Genomic DNA, 25,608 nt, shown 5'->3' with positions numbered 1-25,608 from the left:
GGGTTAGAATATGACTCTAAAAATGAAAAATAAAAATGTTTTTTTAAAAAGGGATTGATAAGATGTTGGTTGAAAAAGAGAAAAAGAACAATTCAAAAAAAAGTTAAAAAAAATTAACTTTGAAAGACTAAAGAATCACGGTAAAAAAAAGCCATGGATTCTAGGTGCAGTATTCCCCTACCTCTGGAGTTCTGCCGTTCTCATTGATAGATAAACTTGGTCTTGGCTGACGGTTCTTGTTGATCTTCTGGGGGAGGGGCTTGTTGCCGTGGTTCCCAAACGTCTTTGCTGGAGGAGGAATTGCCCCGCCCTTGCCTGGTCCGAGCTAAGTAATCTGCTCCGGTTTGCTCTCGGGAGCTTTTGTTCCCTGCAAGCTTTCCGTACAGCTTTGGAGGACGAGAGTGAAAATGGCAGACTCCCAATCTCTGCCCCGGAGGAGCCGAGAACTCAGGGCCCCGCTCCTCAGTGTGCCCCCAGAGAAAAGCAGTCACTCACTCTCGTCTCCCCAGTCTCTGGCCGCACTCTGTGCTCAACCAGGCCTGTGACCGAGCATTTCTATCTCTGGCACACGACCCCGTGTGGAGTCTCCAAACACAGCAGATCCCTGCGGTGCACTCCCGCGCCGCTCCTCCCGTGGGAGGACGAGGAGTCTCCCCGGATCTGCCGCTTTTTGGGTCCCTGCTGGAGGAGCAGTGGCCCGACTGGGCCGCGGATCACAGTCTATGGCCACCCCGAGCTGAGAGCCCACGCCTCGGCTCTGTCTCTGCAGCCGGCTTCCCCGCTCCGATACCTGGGAGCTCTGCCGCACTCAGGCACCCCCGGTCTTTCTGTGACCCCGAGGGTCCTGAGACCACACTGTCCCGCGAGGGTTCCACCCCCTGCTTAGCCACTGGAGCGACGTCCCTCAGCGGAGCCGACTTCTAAAAGTTCCGATTTTGTGCTCTGCGGCTCTATCACTTGCCAGAAGCGGCCGACGAAGGCCCCCTCCCTCACCGTCTATCCTCACTTCTCCGCACGTCCTACCTTCCAGAAAGTGGTTGCTTTTCTGTTCAGAGAGTTGTTGTTATTCTTTTCTTCGATCTCCTGTTGGGTTCTTGGTGTTCAGAATGGTTTGATCCCTATCCAGCTGAATTCCTGGGACCAGATGAAATCCAGGTCTCCTACTACTCCGCCATCTTGCTCCACCCCCCCCATAGTCATTTCAATGTTGCATCATTCTAAAGTAACCTGGTCACAAACATTTACATGGGAGACTTAGGTGTAAAATAGCCATTTCAAGGAGTAGAAATTATAAGTATCAATACAATAGTGTTATGCACTCCACCTGGTATTTTTGAAAAGCTACTCTGGATTACATGAAACAGTCAATGGCTGGATTCACATTTTCCCTTTTGTTCTTATGTAGTTTAACTCACAGTGACAGTCTTCCCATACATTGGGAAATGATGCTAGTAAAGATTTATTTCTATCTTCTACCAGTTCTGACTGTATAGCTGCATGATTCTAGTTTTGCCCCTAGGGTCACTTTTAGAGTCCAGTTGCCATACTTATACAGAGAGGTATAATTATAGTTAAATGAAACTGCTTGCTGGGAAAATAAGGAGAATTATTCTGCAGAGGTTAGAACTAGAGATGTTGGTAGAAGATAATGGTAGAAATTAGAGTGAGATTGTATCTCTATATATGTACAGCTTGTTTAGCAATATGAATTAAAATATAAAATGTAGTGCTGTTTAACATGGGGAATACCCATCACTGGGCCTTTTAAAACAGAAGTTGAACCATACCCTATTTTCACTCACTATTTTATCTCTATCACCTTGTATATTGCCTATCACCTAGAATGGGTCCAAAAATATTTTTAAATCAAAAAATAGGAGATTAACTGAATGAGGGACTAACAGTGAATGAATGGATTTGTAGAAGGGATTCCTACAAGAATAAAACAATGGCAAGAGACAAACTTCTTATAGTCTCGTATCGTTGTGAGGTCTACCAAGTCAACACGTGGGTTTTGCAGACCCATGTGTCAAATCTGGAAATATGAATGTGAGTTCCAAAGGAATGATGCTTATACTGAAAGCTTAATCAAGTTAGTCCTGGACTGAGTTTAAAATATGGGGAATGTGGGAAGAGAAATAGAGTTGTATGACAAGTATAGAAATGCAACTGTCATAAAGGTGACAAAAATGAGATAACTTGCCTCACAGACTAACATTATTTTTACACTCTTTGGCAGCAGCAAGATATCCAAGGCCATGCTGAGAAATGAAGTTTAAAGCAATACTGGAAAAATGGCAGTGACACCAGTAGGGAATTTTCCCCTATGTAAAGATTATTTTGTTGGGCCTGGCTGAATAGTGCTTTCTCCCTCATACAGAAAATTAATTCTAACAGGGAACTAAAGTTTGAAGTAATTTTGAACACTAGAAATTGTAAGATGCTTGTTCCAGGTCCCCATTTGTCAGAAAGAACTTCACCTTGGGACATGAACAAGAAGGAACCTCACCACTGCTTGTAGTGAACATTATATAAGCTGTCACTCCTAAATCGCAGGTGTAGATAGACCTCAAAAATAACTGCGTGGGAATCAACTCACAACAACGAATGTCACTTAGATAATAAGTCTAACACTCAAATGCTTCCTGTCTGAAGAGACCTAGCAACAAATTTGTTCATAACATCACAAAGAGTCTTGATAAAGAACACTCACATCACAAATAAAATGAGACTCCTTTTTAAAACCATAATGAAATAAAGACATATGTCCCATATTTGGCAAACATCAGTATTCCCAATATCTTTTTTCTCTACAAAATCACTGGTAGTCAACTAGCATTTTGAGAATGATCTCTTATACTTTAAATTATTTTCCATAACCAAACAAATCACTAGTCCCCTGGATATCTAAATTTCTAGAATTCCTAGTGCTTTGATCTATGGTCTCCAGAGTTAAATTTTATTGTTTTTACACTATGGTCCTCTACTGAGGATACATGATATTTTTTTGACTCCCATGATATATTTTTAATGTTCACAATAACCCTATTGTGATATCATTACTCTTATTTCTGTATGTGGAAACAGGAAGAGAATGACTGCTTAAGATCAAGTTGATAATAAATGGTAGGAACTTACAATTCTGATGAAGGATTAACAGAGATCAGCTTAACCTTCTTGCCTCAAACATATGCAAAATGGGCAAAATACATAAATCAACATTTTACAAGGCACTGTTCATCAGGCAAGGAAGGACATTGACCCCACTGAGATGGGAATCAAACACAGTGAGCTCTATGATTGCCCCAGATTAATGCCTTGAGACTTTCCTGTGCAGAAAGGCAGAATACAGACAGAGCTCAGCAGACTCTTCAAGGTGAGCAGATAGAGATCAAAGTCTGGGGAGGACAAGGAAGCTATAATTTATAGGACAGACTACAAGAGAAGCAAGAGCTTCTCAGAGAATTCCAGAGATTTTCATCAATGAATTTGAGTCAAGTATTATCAAATAAATACACAAGTATTCACCTGAGTACTGATTAGCACATGTGTATGAGGAAATTATGAAACATTAAGAAAAGTAGCACCCAAAACTATTATTGGTCATAAAAGTGCCTGGTGCTCACACAGGACTTGGAATGGTGCTTCATCCTACATGTGACACAGGAAAACCTCAGTATTCATGGGATACTGGGTAGAGTACACAGAAAGGTCTTGTCTCTGTATGGGTACACTAGTCTGCTAGGGCTCCCATAAAAAATATCACAGACTGAATAGCTTAAACAACAGACATTTACTTTCTCACAGTTTTGGAGGCCAGAAGTCCATGTTCAAGGTGATGGTAAATTCAGTCCCTGGGGAGAGCTCTCTTCCTGGCTTGTAGATTGCCACCTTTTTGCTGTATCCCATAATGACTTTTCCTGTGTGTGTGTGTGTGTGTGTGTGTGTGTGTGTGTGTGTGTGTGTGTGTGTGAGAGAGAGAGTGTGAGAGAGAGAGAGAGAGAGAGAGAGAGAGATCAGGCAACTTTTTCTCTTCTTATAGGGATGCTAATCCTATTGCATTAGGACCCCACCCATATGACCTTATTTAACCTCAGTTATCTCCCTAAATGTCCTTTCTTCAAATACACTCACATTGGGGGCTATAACTTCAGCATACAAATATGTGGGAAGAAACAATTCAGTCCATAACAGTAAGGAATATTTAACCGTAAATTGAGCAATGCTCTGGACCTGACTAGACATCTTGAAAGCAAAAACTGAAGGGACCAAGCTTCTCCCAAGTAACTTAACTGAGCCCCAAAACAAAACTCAAGAATATTCCTAGGGATACAAAAAAATATGGGATCCAATAAGATGAAATTCACAATGTCTGGTATCCAATAAAAAATTAGCAGGCATACAGAGAAGCAGTAAAACACAACTCACAATGAAGAGGTAAGTTAATCAACACAAACCAAACTATTACTGACATCAGTGAAAATAGTGGAGAAGAGAACTTGAAAGGTCCATCCCTCCACAGAAACACAAGGAAAGGGGCGCCTGGGTGGCTCAGTCAATTAAGTGTCTGCCTACAGCTCGGGTCCCAAGGTCCTGGGATCAAGCCCCACATTGGGCTCCCTGCTCCACGGGAAGCCTGCTTCTCCATCTCCCACTCCCCCTGCTTGTGTTCCCTTTCTCACTGTCTGTCTGTCTGTCTGTCTGTCTGTCTGTCTCTCTCTCTCTCTCTCTCTCTGTCAAACAAATAAATAAATAAAATCCTAAAAAAAAAAAAAAAGGAAACACAAGGAAAGGAGTAAAAACGGTTAGAATCAACTTAGTTGGAAATCTGAAAACAGCCAAAGGTTTACAAGCAACTAAGCAAATTCTTGGTTAAGAAATAGGTGATTAAAATATGATAGAAGAGCTTTGTGGTGTTTCAGTCTACTCTTGTTCCATGCACCTCCCTATCATGGTGGCAGTCTTAATGATGACAGTTCACATTCCTGGTACAGGTGCCTGGTTCTGGAGGGAGCAGAGTGGACCTTATTTTCAAGGAATTGTATTTCTTTGTTATGATCTGTCTTGGAGGCTCCCTGAAGTATTGATGCAAAAGCCTTGCATTTGTTTTAACTAACTTGGAAATTTCTCAGAGTGGAAAATTGGCTACAAAGAAGATATCCCTCAAAAATGTTGAATGGCAGATGAACAAGCCACTGCCCTCTGGAGCAAAAGATTATATTTGTGTCAAACAACAGACACACTGAAAGGATGTGAGGAAAAGCTAGGGAGTGAGATGATTTGGGAAAAGAGAACTTAAAAACCTACCATATATAAGACAGATTCCAGAAAGTGACACACATGCCCAGAACAGGATGCATGCTCAGAAAAGACTGAGAAGACATTAAATTTTCACCTCTGGCTGATCATTAGGCTCACTAAAACAGGAAGTGAAGGCTAAAACAGTGTTGTAAATGGCCTAATTAAACATTGAAGGAATGCCCGAAACAGAACCAATCAGCAAAAAACAAAGACATATTTTATTTCCTTTTTTTTTTTGCTCCAGTTGTTTATGGAAATCTATCAAACCACTAGATGACCATTAAGCTAAAAAAACACAGAGAGAGAGATTTCAGAGGCCACACACAACAGAGAATGAATTTCTAACAAAAAGAATTTGGATAAGTCAGTAAAAATAAATAAATAAATAAATAACAGCTAAAACCAGCAAAAAAAAAAGTAGCAGTAACAAACACTGGGAGGGAGAGAATCTGATCTCCAGAGACAACATGTTATAATATTCAAACTTTCCAGTTTCTAATACAAAAAATATGAAGCATGCAAGCAAACTAGAAAGTCTGGACTAAACACAGAGGAAAAAAATAAATTAATAGGAACTGTCCCTGAGAAACCCAACATATTTGACTTATGACATAAAGACTTTGAATCAACAGTCTTATATTTGTATAAAAAGACAAAGAAAACAATGGGGAAAGAAATAGATGTTTTTCTATTAATAATTAAATGAAAATAAAAATTAAATAATTAAATGAAATAATTATTAATATAATAATTAAATAATTAAAATGAAAATAAAAAAAAATTTCACTAGAGGTTTTCAGCAGAAGAACTGAGCAGACAGAAGACTCAGTGAAGTTAAACGTAAGTCAATTAAAAATATCCAGTCTGAAGAGCAAAACAGTGTATAGTGGGAGTACCAGAAAGAGATAAGAAAGAAAAGGGACAAGAAGCTAGACACATCTCCAAAGCAAGGGAAAACAAAGGCACTACTGGGATTTCATCAAGATAAAAAGCTTTTATTGGAAAGCTCCCTCCTTGGAAAGGAGAGAAAAATAAAATAGGACAAAATCAGAGAGGGAGACAAATTATAAGAGATTCTTAACTATAGGAAACAACCTGAGGGTTGCTGGAGGGGAGGTGGGGGGGGGATATGGTAACAGGGTGATGGGCATTAGCAATTAGCCCTGGGTGTTATATGAAACCGATGAATTACTGAACTCTACATCTAAAACTAATGATACACTATATGTTAACTAATTGAATTTAAACAAAATAACTAAAAAAATGAAACAACGCAAGTGAGAAGACAGTGGAGCATCATCTTTAACATATTGAAAGAAAAGACACTATCAACCTGAAATGATATTTGCATAAACAATCCTTCTAAAATAAAGGTGAATAACAACTTTTTCAGACATAGAAAAGCTAAAGAATTCATCATCATCATACCCATACCACAAGAAATTTTAAAAGCAGTCCTCTGGCAAAGCAAAAATGATTCCAGATGGAAATATGGATATAAATAAAGGAATAAAGAGCATCAGAAATGGTAATTACTTGGGTAAGTATATGATTTTTTATTTTTTTAAAGATTTTATCTATTTATTTGAGAGAGGGGGAGACAGAGATAGTGAGAGAGAGCACGAGTGGGGAGGAGTGGGAGAAGAAGGTCCCCTCCTGGGCAGGAAGCCAGATGTGGGGCTCGATCCTAGGACCCTGGGATCATGACCTGAACTGAAAGCAGACACTTAACTGACTGAGCCACCCAGATGCCCCAAATATATGATTTTTTAATTTATATCTCTAAGATACTTTCCTTTTTAAACAAAATTAACAACAATATATCATGAGGTTTATAATATATGAGTAACATGTATGGTACTAATAGCACAAAGGTTAATAGGGGAGATATGGATGCATACTATTATAAGATTTTCATGCTGTATGTTAAGTGTACATTAGCACATTAATGTAGACTCCAATAGCTAAGGATAGTAAGTGGCAAAGCCCATCTAAATCCATATGGTATGAGTATCAACCTGTTTTCTCAGTGTATTAGAATTAACTTTAACTTCAGAGCCATCCTATCTCCCCTACTGCCAAATTTTTCTTTCTAATTAACAGTGATCTTCAGTCTCCAGGTTATCACTTGTCTAACCAGGCAATCAGTAGAAATTACAGTTTGTTTTTTTTCCCCCTAGCTTAATGGAGAACTCCAAAAAACAGTTTCTCATTGTCTCTGACTAACCACATAATGCAAAAACAAACAAAAAAACCCCAAACAAAAAACCCAGCCCCCCCAAAGGCCAGATTCAGTCACCACTCTATAGAGAGGAAAGGCAATAACCTAACTCATCCATTAAAACAGTGGAATTACATGTGATCCAACTCAGAGAGCTTTTGCCTTTTTTCAAGGATCACTCTCTAGTAACAGAATGATTTGATTGATACCAGGGGACAGTACTGCTCTTGTCAAGTGTATTCACACACTTCTCCTAATCTTCCATTTTGCATAGTATATGCTGAATGTTAATGACACTGGAATGGCAGAACAAGAAATGCAAAAAAGCATTATTTATAGTATACTCTCCACTTTCACTTTACACTACTATACAAAACATTTCCTCATAGATAAAACAATTCTTTGAAACCAGCCCCCAAAATAGAAACTTGTGAGTTAAGTTAGAATATCACTTTTGCCTGTGCCCACTAATGTATTTCTGTGCTTTTTTTTTGTTGTTGGTTTGCTTGGCCTACCTCCTCTACTAAGACTCCAGTTTAGATTCAAAATTAATAAGACACAGGCACTAGAAATATGCTTAAATATTTATACTTAATTGTCATTCTGGAAAGACTGGTACCATTTATTGATTCTGTTTTCTAACTCAACTTTAACAGCTTTGAGATGGGACAAATGATTGGTTTTCAGAAATCATTCATATATTGTCTATGTGTTTGATCATAAAAGCTTTTGTTTTTTGCTAAAACTAGAGAATTACTATAGAGAAATATATAGCTTTTCAGTTTAGTCAGAGTTTTCAGCATAGGGAATATCATACACTAGTTGTGCTACAGTCACCATGAACACTTGTGAAATATAAAACATTACAAAATGGCTTTAATTGCTTTTAAATGAGAACTATAGGCAGGATATGATAGAAACTTTCATCTCTGCCAAGAAATTAAATATACAGTTCCAAGCTTATATAGTATAGGAATTGGTATCTGAGACAGAGGTTGAATGAAAATAGGATGTTTATGAGATTAACTGAAATTTTCTCAACTATATAAGGCACTGATACCTCAATTACAGTAATATATTGATAGCAGAAGCTATCTCAACTACATTGAAAGTTGTTGAAGTATATACTTTAGTGCTAGTGAAAAATATTGGATGGTTGAAATTTCTCCACAGTTCTATATTTTTATGCACCAATTGCATTTTTCATTATAGTTTATCTGTTGAATTTTATTGACCATTTATTACATCCCATTTGTATATCGCATTAATTCAGGTGCTAACAAGTCTTCCCTCTTTTGCCTGTTTAATAGCTCAGAGCTTTAAATGTGAACCAGTATGAAATGTAACTTGAAGTCTTAAAATTTCTTCTTATTCTATTTAATAAAACATTGGTGTAAACTAGGACATCCATTTAGAATTTGATGAAAAACAAACTTAAAAATAAAAAATAAAACCTATATAGTTGATTTGTACACTGGATTCTCTTCCCAAGACATTAAATCCAAGGCATGTATATTCTAAAATGTAATCCTGTTATATTTTTTAAAATAAAAATGTTTCAGGGGCACCTGGGTGGCTCAGATGGTTAAGCGTCTGCCTTCGGCTCAGGTCATGATCCCAGGGTCCTGGGATCGAGCCCCACATCGGGTTCCTGGCTCAGCAAGGAGCCTGCTTCTCCCTCTCCCTCTGCCTCTCTCCCTGCTCATGCTTTCTCTTCTCTCTTTCTGTATCTCTGTGTCTCAAATGAATAAATAAAATCCTTAAAAAAATTAAAAATAAAATAAAATAAAATAAAAATGTTTCAAATTTCAATATATCACTGTCAGCCATTCTTTATTATATCCATAAGAATGTTTATTCTACACATTTTGAATATGACAGAGTAAGAAAAACTTTACACACGCAATTTATTTCTGTAAAATGAAAAAAGTTTTATAAAATGATAACCTTACTATGGCCAAATAATTTTGATACTGTCTTCTATTTTACTCTATTTCATCATTTTCTATTCCATCTTATTTTTAAATATGCTTACTACAACCCATTAGATTTCATTATGGAATACATTATTGGGTCCTAAAGTTGAAAAACTCCCTTAATAAATATTTTTGAAAACAGGCCAGATCAACAAAAGGAGTGAGGGAATGAATTGGACAAATACTTTCTTTACCTTTGATAGAAGAAATTCTACATATTCTCATTAATGAAATCATTGGGAAAATTCCACCCTCTTTATTCATAGACCAATGCCATTGACTTCTTTTTGCACACTATAGTGAAATATGGTCAGAAATATATTTTAATTGAAATGGAATCAATTTCTCAGTGGTTTTAAAGTAAAACAAGTAGATACTGAGGTTATTTCTGTTAGGACTGTGCTTATGCTGACTAATGTTAATGATAAAGATTTCACTTGAACAATTTGCTTTGATGAGGGTTTGAATTTTTTCTATTGATGAGATTATAGGACTCTGTGTCTAGGAATAATTCACTGTGAGTTAGTGGCTGGGTCAAGGATTGCAGGAAGGCTTCTATACTTAATATTTTAGAAGAGGTCATACATGGAATCTAATTGTTGAAGAGTTTTTATTTCCACTGTATGTGTAGCTCTTGTGGATTACTGCATTATTTATTACCTATGATCTATTAAACTCTTTTTTCATCTACAGTAGAAAATACCAATCTTTGCAAAACAAATTTGAAAAAATTCTCATTGTTAGAAATTTTAAACAAATTTTATTTGAACATCTTTCTGCACAATTTTTAAAATCTAAATTCAATTTAGTTAACATATACTGTATTATTAGTTTCAAGGGTCGAATTTAGTGATTCATCAGTTGCATGTAAGACCCAGTATTCATTACACCAAGTGCCCTCCTTAATGCCCATCACCCAATTAAACCATTCTTCAGTTTGTTTCCTAGAGTTCAGTGTCTCTTATGGGTTGCCTCCTTCTCTGGATTCATCTTATTTTAGTTTTCCTTCCCTCCCACATTGTTCATGTGTTTTGTTTCTTGAATTCCACATATGAGTGAAATCATATGGTATTTGTCTTTCTCTGACTGACTTATTTCACTTAGCATAATACCCCCAATTCCATCCACATCAATGTAAAATGTAAGATTTCATTCTTGTTGATGGCTGAGTAATATTCCATATATATATATATATATCACCTCTTCTTTATCCATGCATCTGTCAGTGGACATCTGGGCTCTTTCGATAGTTTGGTTATTGTGGACATTGCTGCTATAAACATTGGGGTGCAGGTGCCCCTTTGGATCCCTAGGTTTGTAACCTTTGGGCAAATACCTAGTAGTGCCATTGCCAGGTTGTAGGGCAGTTCTATTTTTAACTTTTTGAGGAACCTCCATTCTGTGTTCCAGAGTGGCTGTACCAGCTTGCAATCCCACCAACAGTGTAATAGTGTTCCCCTTTCTCTGGATCCTCGCCAACATTTGTTGTTTCCTGATTTGTTAGCCATTCTGACTGGTGTGAGGTGGTATCTCATTGTGGTTTTGATTTGTATTTCCCTGATGCCAAGTGATGTGGAGTATTTTTTCATGTGTCTGTTGGCCATTTGTCTGTTTTCTTTGCAGAAATGTCTGTTAATGTCTTCTGCCCATTTCTTAACTGGATTATTTGTTTTTGGGATGTTGCGTTTGATAAATTCTTTATAGATTTTGGATACTAGCCCTTTATCTGATAAGTCATTTGCAAATATCTTCTCCCATTCTGGAGGTTGTCTTTTGGTTTCGTCAGCTCTTTCCTTTGCTGTGCAAAAGCTTTTTATCCTGAAGTCCCAATAATTCATTTTTGCTTTTGTTTCCTTTACCTCTGGAAACAACAAGAAGTTGCTGCGACTGAGGTCAAAGAGGTTGCTGCCTGTGTTCTCCTCTGGGATTTTGATGTATTCCTGTCTCACACTGAGGTTTTTCTCCATTTTGAGTTTATTTTTGTGTATGGTGTAAGAAAGTGTTCCAGTTTTATTCTTCTGCATGTGGCTGTCCAATGTTCCCAACACCATTTGTTGAAGAGACTGTTTTTCCCCCATTGTATATTCTTTCCTGCTTTGTCGAAGATTAGTGGACCATACAGTTGTGGGTCTATTTCTGGGTTCTCTATTTTGTTCCATTGATCAATGTGTCTGTTTTTGTGCCAGTACCATACTGTCTTGATGATTACAGCTTTGTAATAAAACTTGAATTCCAGAATTATGACGTCTCCAGCTTGGTTTTCTTTTTCAATATTATTTTGGCTATTGGGGGTCTTTTTCGGTTCCATACAAATTTTAGGATTGTTTGTTCCAGCTCTGTGAAAAATGCTGATGGTGTTTTGATAGGGATTGCATTGAATGTGTAGATTGTTTTGGGTAGCTTGGACATTTTAACAATATTTATTTTTCCAATCCATGAGCATGGAATGTTTTTCCATTTCTCTGTGTCTTCTTCAATCTCTTTCATAAGTGTTATATAATTTTCAGAGTACAGATCCTTTCCCTCTTTGGTTAGATTTATTCCTAGGTATCTTACGGTTTTGGTGCAACTGTGAAAGGGATTGATTCCTTGATTTCTCTTTCTTCTGCTTCATTGTTAGTGTATAGAAGTGCAACTGACTTCTTTTCGTTTTGTCAGCTGTTTCCTTTGCTGTGCAAAAGCTTTTTATCTTGATGAAGTCCCGATAATTCATTTTTGCTTTTATTTTCTTTACCTCTGGAAACAATAAGAAGTTGCTGTGGCTGAGGTCAAAGAGGTTGCTGCCTGTGTTCTCCTCTGGGATTTTGATATATTCCTGTCTCACACTGAGGTCTTTCATCCATTTGGAGTTTAAAATCAACTGCATTGATTTTATATCCTGCCACTTTGCTGAATTTGTGTATCAGTCCTAGCAATTATCTGGTGGAGTCATTTTTTAAAGATCTATTTATTCATTTTAGAGGGGGCATGCAGAGGAAGAGGGAGAGAGAGAATTTCAAGCAGACTCCTCACTGAGTGTGGAGCCCAATGCGGGTCTCAATCTTATGACCCTGAGATCATGACCTGAGCTGAAATCAAGAGTCAGATGCTTAACCGACTGAGCTACCCAAGCGCCCCTCTTTCTGCATAATTTCTTTATCAACCAGACCTCTTGTTTCATTTATTCCCTTGCCTTATTAAGAATAATGAACCTAGTAATTGAGAGTTCAGAAAAGAAAAGAGTCAACTTTACAGTGGGTCAATATAATTCTTAAAAACAACTTCAATTAAAGTTTGGATTGGGAAATGATGCATAGATATGCTCTCTTAGGCTTTGAGTGATTTATAAATCCATATGTTAATCCTAATTAACTCAACTAAATGTAGATAATCACTAATATATTCTTCATTACGATGGTCCTTACCATTGGTCATGATCTTCAACCATTTACAGATAAGCTCTTGAGCATCAAAGAGCAAATGGAGTATCCTTGATTTATGTTTGGAACACACAGAAAAATACTGACTTCTTGCCATGTTACAATTCATGTCTAGTTTGTGATTCTTCATTCCTCATTTTCTTGCAGAATTATTGTTTTCTAGATTTTTTTTTTACCAGTCAGAACTTTTACAAGTTTTGTTAATGGCTCCTAACATAATTAATGGTATTAATAGTATGGTTCCCATATTCAACTAATAGTCTTTTCACTTCTTTTCATTAAATATGTTTGTCTTCTGTGAATAATATGAAATTATCATTTTATGCACAAAAAAAGACTGTACTCACCCAGTTGAAAGCTCCAAGGTGTCAGAAAATTTTATAATCATAATTTTCTTAGCAAACATGATAAACATCTACTCTGGTCAAAGCACTAGGTGTTGAAAAGAATCAGGACTGAGAAAAACATGGATGTTGTCATCAAGGTATTCAGTCTACAGAAGCTATGGGTTCAAGTGTCATTTCTGTAATTTCCTGGCTATGTGAGCACAGTTATATTTTTTAAACTGTTGGCTTTGACTCAATTATACTTGCAGAAATCAAGTTAGTGTGTCACAATCAACTTAAAAAATAAAAGGGCATAAGCAGAATAAGACAGAAAAAAATCAAAGTACACTACATACAGCAAAAGTAAATTTGCTTTGGGAAACTTCTGGGTCATATATATGTTTCATATACATGTATGTGTATATGAATGCATATGCATATTAGATTATAAAATAAAATCTATTTTACAACGTGCCTACTGTGTTAAGCCCTTTTTATAGAGTAACTTATTTAATCCTCACAAAAGCAGAAGTTATACACATATGAGTAATATAACTTGCCAGGGATCAAATTAAAAATTGAAGGGACGAAAATTGGAAACCATGTTGCCTACCTAACTGGAGGACCTAATTTATAAAACTAATGTAAAGAGTAAATGATATTAAAAATGTAAGATATTATTATTTAGACAAAAAACTGTACAAATTCACTTCAAGTCCCAGCATAAACTTAACAACATGATTTTACTCTAGGAATGATATTGATATTTACATACCTTAATTTGAAACAAATTATTTTCCACATATGGTTATGTTTACCTGATCTTTGTTAATTTCCTTGAACAGGCCACAATTTATTGATAACAACATTTCAATTAGTTGGGAAATTTTGTACACATCTATGATTTTAATTATAATATCCTGCATCCAACATTGTCTAGATGGCAGTTCACAGCATTCGATTTTTAAAGTTAATTTTGATCTTTCAAAAAGTGTGTTTCCTCTATATAGTATAGGCAAGTATTACTAATGAATTTTCAAAATGGGTAGCAAATTTCCACACATTAACTACATTTTCATTTCGATCTCATGGAACTAATGTAGTATATTTAAAAAATGATATATGATTAGTCCTCTATCCAATATTATTTTGACAAGTAATTATATTTTAGATGTATTTTAAACAGCCTGTATTTATCTCACACCAATTCAAGAGTGCATGTCAAATGTGAAACTAATCCTTTTCTTTCCTAAACTGATTTGAAGTAAGAAGAAATTACAAGTGGACTTAGAGTTTACAATTTCATTATACATTTTGCATTAGACAAATATGACTTAAAGAAGGAATGGATACCAATTTCTTTCAGATGAAAACAATATGGAGACATTAAAAATCATTTATGTTCCTCAAAACAGGATATAATGGTACTGTTTAAAATTATAACTTCATAATCACAAGTACTAATATAGGATGATTTATATTACAGATTTTCATACAAGTAGTTGATAAATTCTTTTGCATGCAAACCTTTAAGCATATAATCACCAGTTCTTATCAGCATTCCTCAAGTCTTTACACTTAGCATTTCTTTGCAGAAAGTTCCCTTTGAAGTTTGTCTATTCTCTATGCATGGTATGCACAAGGAAAAAGATAATACGAAATACATCTGTAATGATTTGCCATCTACTTTAATATCAACATATTCTGAACCAGGTATAAAAACTCAGATGAATACTTTCCAGTTTTCAATGTAATAACAAACTTCATTGAAAAAAATTCTCACAATAGATACTACTTTTAAAATACAGAAATAAGTAGATCTTGTAGTAACATCTTATTTCATTTTTTGAATTGAATAAAAAGAAAAATACCCTCATTAGGAGACACTTTTGAGGAATTTGATGGACAACTTAAAGACATGATTGTTAGGTAAATAGGGGAGAAATGCAGGCCACTACTGTTTGCCAAATGCATAACACAGGCAACTAATTTTTCCATAATAGTTTTGACTTTTTGGCAAGAATGTTTACACATATTTTAGTTTTTCCCAAAGATTGTCCACAAACTACACCAGATTCATCTGCAGCACTTGTTAAAGCTGACTTCAGTCTTACTAAATCATATCTGTGAAGGTTAGTATAGGGAATCTGTAATTGTGATAGTCTTATGGGGTTAAATTTATTCACAAAATTCTAAAAACTATGGATTTTACCCAAGAACAGAGTTAAAACCCTGAAGAGATTTATTTAGAGCAGGGTTCTGCCTTCTGGAAAGAGTTTTGGAAAATTTCAGTAAAGTTTTGATTGTCACAATGATTGGAATGCACTACTGGCATTGAGCAGCTAGGATCAGAGATGCTAGATGCCCTGTAATGTGCCAGATAGTCCTTCACTATGTATAATTGGCCTATATGTTGTATAAATTTTGAGTATTGTAGATGGCATTAATGAAAGCAAAAGATATATTAATACACATCTGATCACAGAACCTAATTCTCTTTTTCATATAAACAAAAAGCTTTACATGGTTTTAATGAACTGAATTTCCTTATAATCACTACTATATATACAAATTGAAAGAAGGTTGTACGTAGTTTCATTTAGAATTTTTATCAAGTTGTTTGCTATTTCTGAAAATTGCATCACTCTAATGATGCTGCTCATGTATGTGAGTTGCCAATATGACATACCTCTCTCAGTCTGCATTTATAGTTGTCATTTATGGTGATTCCCTTTATAGGGGAAAGCAAGTAATCATTTCATTATGTCTTCTGGTGTAATTGGGCCTGAGCATCAACATATTGAAATTTATATCATCTGTATTATAAGTTATCTTCCTCTTATTTATCATTACTGTTATAGTTAAAGCTTTTTTAAATTATAATTTTGAATTTAAGATATGAAAGTAAACATTATAAGATGTTTTCCCAGAAAAGTTTGTACTGACTTGATAAAGCTTAGAAACATGGAGAAATAACTGTCCCAAACAAGTCTGGCTCAGAATTTTTTTCAAGACAATTTCACAGCATCCTTCTAGGGAGGGATTTTAATTTCTGATAAAATGCTTGAGCAGTTTTCTTCTTCTCTAAATGAGATTAAGAACTTTTGGGACATAAATAACCCATCTAATTGTTTTAGTACCCTAATTGTTTTTTTGTATCTCACCCAGTGGTTCTCATTAGGGGGTGATGGTTCCCCCAAGAGAAATTTGACAATAACTGGAAAAATTTTTGGTTGTCACAACAGGAGGGTGCAACTGGCCTCTTGTGCAAAGAGGCCAGGGCTCCTGCTAACATCCTATAATGCACAGGATGGCTCCCCACAACAAAGAATTATCTGGCCCAAAATATCAATAGTAGCAAGATTAGAAAGTTCTCTAACCATTCCTTTTCTTTTTTAATTTTATTTTATTATGTTAGTCATCATACATTACATCATTAGTTTTGATGTAGTGTTCCATGATTCATTGTCTGCATATAACACCCAGTGCTCCATTCAATACATGCCCAACTTAGTACCCATCCACTGGGCCAACCCATCCCCCCACCCCCCTCCCCTCTAAAACCCTCAGTTTGTTTCTCAGAGTCCATAGTCTCTCATGGTTCAACAAACCATTCTTTTTCTATCATATGGTGACCCAAAAAGATAATTTTTGCAATGGCCCACTTTGAGACCTTTTCCCTTAATGCAGGATTGAACTAACTTTGACAGGAGTTTATTCATAATTTTTTGGAAAATTTTTTTTTTTTTGCTATTTAAGTAAATAGCCCTAAAGAAGCTGAATGAAGAGATGTTGCAAAGTTGTATAGCTTTTAGTTCCTTCTGTGTCTTTGTTTTTGTTTTTTTACATTAAGGGAGAGATAAGAAACTATTACAAAGTATTTATAAGTAGTGCTAAGGCTATAAGGGAGTTAATAAACAAGAAAGTATAAGTCAGGTGAGAAAAAGATAAGAATAGGGAAGTGATGAAAATAAAAACATAGAGACATAGAAGGTATTGCAGAAAGGAAATTGTTTAAATTTCTTAAACAAGTACATATAGAAGGATTTGAAAATAATGTCAAAATTCCAAGTTTTATATTGGTGATAACAATGCTACAAGATGAAAGAAGGATTCATTATCCTCTACTGATCAAATTTAAGTGATGAGGAGTTATCTAAAATATATAAGACAAAGCATTTGCCTTCATTTTTAATATGCAGGCTAAAGTCTCCTTATTGGTACCAAAGAAGACTAAATTCTACCTATAGGTTTATTTCTAGTGAGAAGCCTAGCATCACACAAGCCTCTCAAAGAGTAGAGATATAAAGAGAGAAAAATAAAAGCAGCCATTTTTCTGGGGGTTACAAAAATATTCATATACCGTTCAACTGTAAAAACAAACTTGGTCAAGTTAAAATTAAATAAGAGAACAGCAAAGTATAAATTGGAAAATTGCTTAGACTTTCTTATAAGAAAATTACCATCCTAGAACTTCTTTCACTTTAGCTTACTTAGACTATAATAAGCATTCTCTGCTAATTGTATATGTTAACTGCAAACGTACATGTTATAATAGTCAATTCCTGAGTTGCACACTAAATTCATTTTGAATCATCAATGATTTCATATGGCTGTAATAGCATGCAGTAAACATTTATGCTGACATCTACTGGACCATAGTATGGTGTTTTTCAATACTGAGAGACAGGGATGGGGGATCCAAGATGGCAGCAGAGGAAGATACCGAATTCACCTCATCCTATGGACACACCAAATCTACCACTATATATGGATCACTTTCCTCTGAAAAAGATCTCAAAACTAAATAACTGCTTTTCACAACAAAGGATAAAAGGACCACATCAAGATGGGTAGGAGATATGGAAGGTATCACAAGACAGTGCTTCTTCTGGAGGAGTGAGGGGTTGATGCCCCACATCAGGTACCCCAGCTCCTGAGATCCACACCAGAAAGATGAGCCCTCAAAACATCTGGCTTGGAAAACCAATGGGGCTAATGTCCAGGGGGTCCCAAAGTGCTATAGGAAACTGAGATTCCCCTCTTGGAGGGCTCATGAGCAGTCTCACTTGCCCTTAGACCCAGTGAGGACAGAGCACGTTGGGAAGCACCTAGAGGGATATGTTTTTTCTATTATGGGGGCATGGGTTGGAAGGGCAAGGGATAGTTGAGATCCTACCTGTAGACGGAGGCACTGGCAGATGCCATTACTGCACTCTTCACACAGCTTGCTATCACAGGTTGGCAAACTTGGACACAGCACCCTCCCCCTACCTCGTTGGGACAGGTGGGTATGAGCAGTTCTGGCACTTGCTGAGACTAGAGACAGCAGGTGGTTGGCAACACTACCCTACTCCCTGGCTGGTGTGGGAGAGTGCAAGTGGTCACAGAGTTCTGCTCCCTGGCAAAGTCTGTGAGTGAGGCAGCTGTGACACTCTACCATCTCCTCGCTGGGGCTGGTGAATATAAATAGTCACAGCATCATCCTGCTCCCATACTAAAGCTGGCACACACATAGATACACACACACACACACACACACACACACACACACACACACACACCAGTTCTTCACTGAAGCCCTAGAGTGTACACAGTCATGATATTTTCCCACTGACTTTCTGAAGCAAGTGACATACCCCACCCACTACACTTCCCAGCTGCTTTGCTAAAGCCAGCAAGTACACACAATATACACAGGGACACCCTTAATCACCTGGCCTTGGTGGCCAAAAGTGTTGATATTCCAGACCTCCATTGGACTATAACAATTGGAAAGACAGCTCTTTGCAGACTACCACCCCCGGGGCATTAAAAGATAGCAAACTGAAATACAATCCCAGTCTCCTATGAAAAAGGCTTATTTACTTAGTCTGGAGCTTCAGCCTGAGGGACAGGTTTCAGGTTTCCCATACACCTAGAGGATAAAAAAGTGTACCCAAGGAATGTAAACAAAGATACACCATCCTTGAGCACCCTTTTGACCTTGTTACAGCTTGATAAAACTTCTCAGGAGCTTACACACTCATCTGGAGACCAAATTTTTGCAAATGTCACCCAAGGTATACCTTTACATCTCCTGGTCAGGAGGCCAGCAGGGACTACAATTAAAGCCCCATATGACTGTATATATTTTCATACTTTTAAAGCAGCTGCCTGAAGGTGTGGCTTCCATCAGCCTGAAACCAGGTACTAAATGAGATTCTTCCTCTTGGATCACTGACATGTCTTGGCATACCCTCAACAGTGGAGGCATATCAAGAATAAATCAGATGGTTTAGACAATCACAAAGGCTTGAGAGACAACCAAGAGGTAGGGCAAAGGTAGCATGAGAAAGATCATCACCTACATAAAGCCATTCCTTCACGACTGAAAGGAGCTGTTTCACCTAATACATGGAAACACAGAGAGTCAAGTGAAATGAGGAAATAGAGAAATATGTTCCAAGAAAATGAGCAAGACAAACCTCAGAAGAAGACCTTCATATGGAGATAAGTAATTTACCTGGTAAAGAATTCAAAGTAATGGTCATAAAGATGTTTACTGAACTTAGGAGAAGAATAAATGAACATAGTGAGAATTTCAATAGAGAGATATAAAACATAAGAAAGTACCAAATAGAAGTCACAGAGCTGAAGAATACAATAATTGAACTGAAAAATACACTAGAGAGGTTCAACAGTACACTGGATGAAGTATAAGTGCAGGCAGATTAGTGAACTGGAAGTTAAAGCACTAGAACTCATCCAGAGTAGAAAAAAAGAAAAAAATAATGAGAAAAAAATGAAGATATAGGACTTTGGGGACATCAAACACAATAAAACATTATAGAGAAGAGAGAGCAAAAGAGGCAGATAACTTATTTAAGAGACAGTGGCTGAAAACTTCCTTAACCTGGGGAAGGAAACAGACACCCGGGTCCAGGAACCCCAGAGAGTGTCAGATGAGGTGAACCTAAAGAGAGCTGCATCAAGACATATTAAAATGTCAAAAGTTAAAGATACAGAGAGAATCTTAAAAGCAGCAAGAGAAAAACAAATTATGTGCAAGGGAAACCCCACAAGGCTATCAGCAGACTTCTCAGCAGAAATTTTGCAGGCCAGAAGAGAGTGGCACAATATACACCAAGTGCTAAAAAGGAAAAACTTCTAACCAACAATACTATACCTGGCAAGATTATCACTCAGATTTGAAAGTTCCAGACAAGCAAAAGCTAAAGGAGTTCATCACTACTAAATCAGCCTTACAAAAAATATTAAAGAGATTTCTTTAAGTTGAAAAGAAATGGCACTATTTAACAACAAGAACACTTATGAAAGTAAAAATCTCATTGGTAAATGTAAATATATAGTAAAGCTAGTGAAGTAATCAAATATGAAGCTACTAAGAAGTTTAAAGGCAAAAGTAGTAAAGTTAACAAATACTACAATATTTAGTTAAGAGATATAAAATAAAAAGATGTAAAAAGTGACATCAAGAACAAAAGACATGGGGTTGGGATGTGAAAATATAGTTTGGAGTGTGTTCAAATTTAAGTTCCTTTCAACCTAAACTAGACTGTTATATACATAGATTGATATATGTGGACCTCACAGTAACAACAAAGCAAAAACTTACAGTAAATACACAAAAGCAAATGAGAAAGGAATCTAAACATAATACTAAAGAAAGTCATCAAACCACAAGAAAAGAAAGAGAAAAGGAAACAAACAGAGAAAAACTACAAAACAGCCAGACTAGTTAACTAAATGGCATTAGGTACATACCTATCAATAATTAAATATAAATGGACTAAACTCTCCAAACAAAATACATAGTGTGTCTGAATGGATTAAAAACAAGACCCACATATATGCTTCCTACAACAGATTCATTTTTAGATGTAAGGACACACACAGACTGAAAGTGAAGGGATGGAAAACAATATTCCATGTAAATGGAAACCAAAAGAACACTGAGATAGCTATACTCATATCAAACAAAGTAGAGTTTGAAACAAAGACTGTAATAAAAGAAAGATTGGCACTACAAAATGATAAATGGGGTCAATGCAGCAAGAAGACATAAAATTTATAAATATAGATATACCCAATATAAGAGCACCAAAATATATAAAGCAAATATTAACAGACCTAAAGGGAGAAAATGACAGCAATACAGTAATATTAGAACACTTTAACACTCAACTTACATCAATGGATAGATTATTCAGACAGAAAGCCAATAAGGAAACAATGGCCTTAAACAACACATTAGACCAGATAGACTTAACATATACAGAGAAAATTTTATCCAAAAGCAGCAGAATACACATTCTTCTCAAGTGTGCATCATGTTGCAACAACACAGATGGACCTTGAAGGAATTATGTTAAGTGAAATAAGTCAGATGCAGAAAGACAAATACTGCAGAATTTCACTCATATGTGGGACCTAAAAACAAAGCAAACAAAACAAAACCCAGACTCATGGATACAGAGAATAAATTGGTGGTTGCTAGAGGGGAAAGGAATTGGTGGGGGCTGTGGGATGGGTTAAAGGGATTAAGAAGTATAAATAAAATAATATATATATTATTATATATATTATTATATATAATATATCAAATATAATAATATATTATATATTATATATATAAATATATATAATATATATATTAAAAATAAAATAAATATGCCATGGGGATGTAATGTACAGTATAGAAAATATAGTCAATAACATTGCATTAACTTTGTAAGGTGGCAGATGGAAACTAGACTTATTGTGGTGACCATTTCACAACAGATACAAATGTCAAATTATTATGTTGTATACTTGAACTCATATAATATTTTATGTTAATTATATCTCAATAATTAAACAAATACTGTGAGCAGGTAATTTAGTTCAAATAATGAAGCTTCTCGCTCGCTTCGGCAGCACATATACAAATAATGAAGCTTCTCTTAATACACAAGAAGTACAAACACATACACACATACACACACACAAATCTATCATGTTCTAAATTGTTTACTGATAACTGTGAAACATGCATGCTCTTATATAAGTTTTAAAGTACCACAGGGAGTTTATAAAAATCTTGAATTATTTGTTTGCTTTCAAAATCAGATGTTTTGTGCCAGATCATGTGATATGTTTCCATTTTAGATCCCACACCAAAATTGCAAAGAGAATCATGTTACCTCATCCAGAAAATTCTGGTTTTTAATTTCAAGAAAGCTGAGAAGCACGTAATTAGCCAACTAACATGAACAGAGAGACATGATGGTTGAATGCAACAGATGATACTGGATTCAGTCCTGGATTGCAAAATAATTGCTATAAATTATGTGATAGGGACAATTTGCATAGCTTGTATATGGACTGTAAATTTGATAATATTATATCATTTTGAAATTTCCTAACATTGATCATTGTGGTATGGTTATACAATAGAACCTCCTAGAACTTAGAAGATGTACAGTGAACTATTTAGGAATAAAGGATCATGATATTTGCAACTTACTCTCAAATAATGTGTTAGAGAGCTCCAGAGAAACTGAATGTTTTGTACACATTCACACATACACACACACACAGAGGAAGAAATTTATTATACAGAACTGGCTCACACCATCACACCATTATGGAGGCTAAGAAGTCCCATAATCTGCTCTCTGCAAGTTGGAGACCCAAGAAACCTGTTAGTGTTATTATAGCCTAAGTCTGAAGGTTTGTAAACCAGAGGAGCCAGTAATGTAAATTCTAGTCCAAGGGCAGGAGAATAATCAATGTCTCAGCTCAAGTAGGCAGGCAAGAAGCAAAAAAGGATGAATTCCTCCTTCCTCTGCCTTTTTGTTCTATTCAAACCCTCAACAGATTGTATGGTGGCCACCCACATTTGGGAGAGCAGTCTACTGAGTCCACCAATTGAACAGCTAATCTCACCTGGAAACACCTTCACAGATACACTGGGAAATAATGTTTAATCTGGCACTCCTTGGCCTAGTCAAATTGACACATAAAATTAACCATCACAAATGGTTAGCAAAAGTAATAATTATTTTACTATTTATTATTGTTGTTATTATATGTGATAGAAATTATAGTATATGTAGTGAATAGCATGGTGCTTCACCCAGGCCCTGTCTTCGGAATCAAGGCATCCCTCCCCCAGCTGCCCGGAATATGAGTTGCCAATTCATACAGCTGTGTAAATCACTGGAAATTATACTTAGCAGCAGGCAAATGCCTTGTCCAAGATTAGACACTTCTCAGGAAGCATCACTTGGCCAATGACTGGTTAACGTGGTGATAAAAATGGCCTAGCCTCCCTCCCTCAATTTATGACAATGTTGAAGGCCCATCCAGCTCCACAACTCTTTATAGTATCACCTGAAATTTTGGCTGCAATGGCATTGTGGGTCACTTTGTCCCTCTACCTGGGCTTTTCCACTCTACTTCCTTGTTGAAGCATCTTCCTAACAGGGATATCTCTCCCAATGCATGCCCTAACAAATCTTGTGCCCATAATTATCATTATAGTCTGCCTCCTGGGAACTATCTCTAAGACAATTAGTACCAATATGGTCGTAGGAAGCAAACTCTAAACAGGGATTGTAGGGATATGTTACTTGTTATTCTGCAGGCAAATGGATACAAACACTACTAGTAGGTAGAATATGGTTATTATGGTTATCCCTTGACATGCTGTAAAAGTATAATTGTTAAAATCTTCACCGATGATGGACATAAATCGTGTACTGGTATTCTATCTGACAGGTAGACTATCCCTGCTGCTTAAGAGATGTGAAGAAAATTTTCTATAAATATTATGGAATTGAGTGGCTGCTGTTATGCCCTGGAAAAGAGACAATAATAGGCTTAGAGAGACTAAGCACCAATTCAAGGAAAAATATGAAAATCAGAGGATATATTTGACAGTATTTAAGGATATCTTAATTGATTGTAGACAAAGAACAGATAGAACAGAGGACCAGACTCTGGACTTAATTCTATGAGTCATGGAGCTTCATAGGTTGAATTATCAGCATCAGCAGGTTTGTGATACCAAGATCATGACCCTGAAAGGAAAGATGGGAATACCAAGTGAACCTACAAAAAGAAATGAGTGCACCCCGTCTCTTAATTTAAGACTATGCAAAGACCTCAAATGCTTGCCTTCCAAAGGCACTCCCCTCGCCATGTCCTTTCCTGGAAACCATGATATAACAAGAGTCAAATTCCAACATAACTTATCTAGAAATGTGCTTGGTTTGTGAAGAGGAAAGAAAGTAAATATATGTTGAAGGAGCTGGCTGATATATACTGGAAAGAGCAAGAAGAATGTGTATGGACTACATGCTGAGGGTTTTAGATTAAGGGGGCAGAGCATAAGATTTGTTAAGGCACAGTTTGTAGATATGTAAACTCTCTCTCATGATACAGGATTTCAACAGCCTAGCAAGGACTCCTAGTGAAGGTATTAACGTGCTGCAGATGGCTTTTGGAATCTTGGAAGTGAAGGAACACAATAAACAAAGTAGAAATTCCTGAAATGCTGTGACAGACAGTGGGGCAAGAGAGCAAAAGGTTCAGGGAAGTGGGCATGCTAGATGAATATCCTAATGCTGGAAAAAGCCACCAGATGACTAGGTTCTAAGGGAAAGCCTGGAGTATAATCCATTTACCAAAGAGATAAAGAATGTACCAGTATGAGGGGCAAAACCACTGCTGAGAAGTTCAGTATTGGCTATCCTCTGTAAGGCAGGGATGACAGCAGAAGATTCTGTTACAAAACTAGGCCCCTGATAATAATGGTGAAAGTAGGAATCCGAGATATCAGAGGCCAGGTTGAGGTTCTTATCTGTCACACTTAGGCACAATTACAGCAATGAATAACAAAGTCAAACTGGCTGCCAAAAAACCTAAGGAAATATTTAATAGACTATGACATTCTTAGTGTGAAGATACATAGACAGCCAACAAGATTATTGGTAAATACACACAATCAAAAGAAATCCAAGATGGGTTATCAGGAGGTTGAGAACAATGGCCCTTTCAAAAAGCCATAGTCCCTTGCAGCTTCTGGAGTTGAACCAGTTGTGGCTTTACTCACAAACTATACAGTAGGGTGGCAAATAGTTCTAGTTGAAAAAACTTGAAGGCAATCGTTATGGTTGAGTAACTTGTTTGTTCCACAATTCTATGTATTGCCGTTCACTTAAGAGTCCTTATGAATGACATCTGGATTTTCATAAAACCCAACTTGCATAATTACATGTGGTGGCCTTGTAAGTCAAGACACAGTTTGGCATGTTTTAGAAATGGCAACTAAAATTATAAATGGAATGAAGGTGTTTTCCTGAAGAGAAAAGGCAAAA

This window comes from Eumetopias jubatus, unplaced genomic scaffold (assembly GCF_037043125.1).
Source record: "Eumetopias jubatus isolate StellerSeaLion01/CBP00866 unplaced genomic scaffold, mEumJub1_p1.0 scaffold_11, whole genome shotgun sequence".
Lineage (NCBI taxonomy): Eukaryota > Metazoa > Chordata > Mammalia > Carnivora > Otariidae > Eumetopias > Eumetopias jubatus.
The sequence above is the reverse complement of the archived record's forward strand: the minus strand, read 5'-3'. Positions refer to the sequence as shown.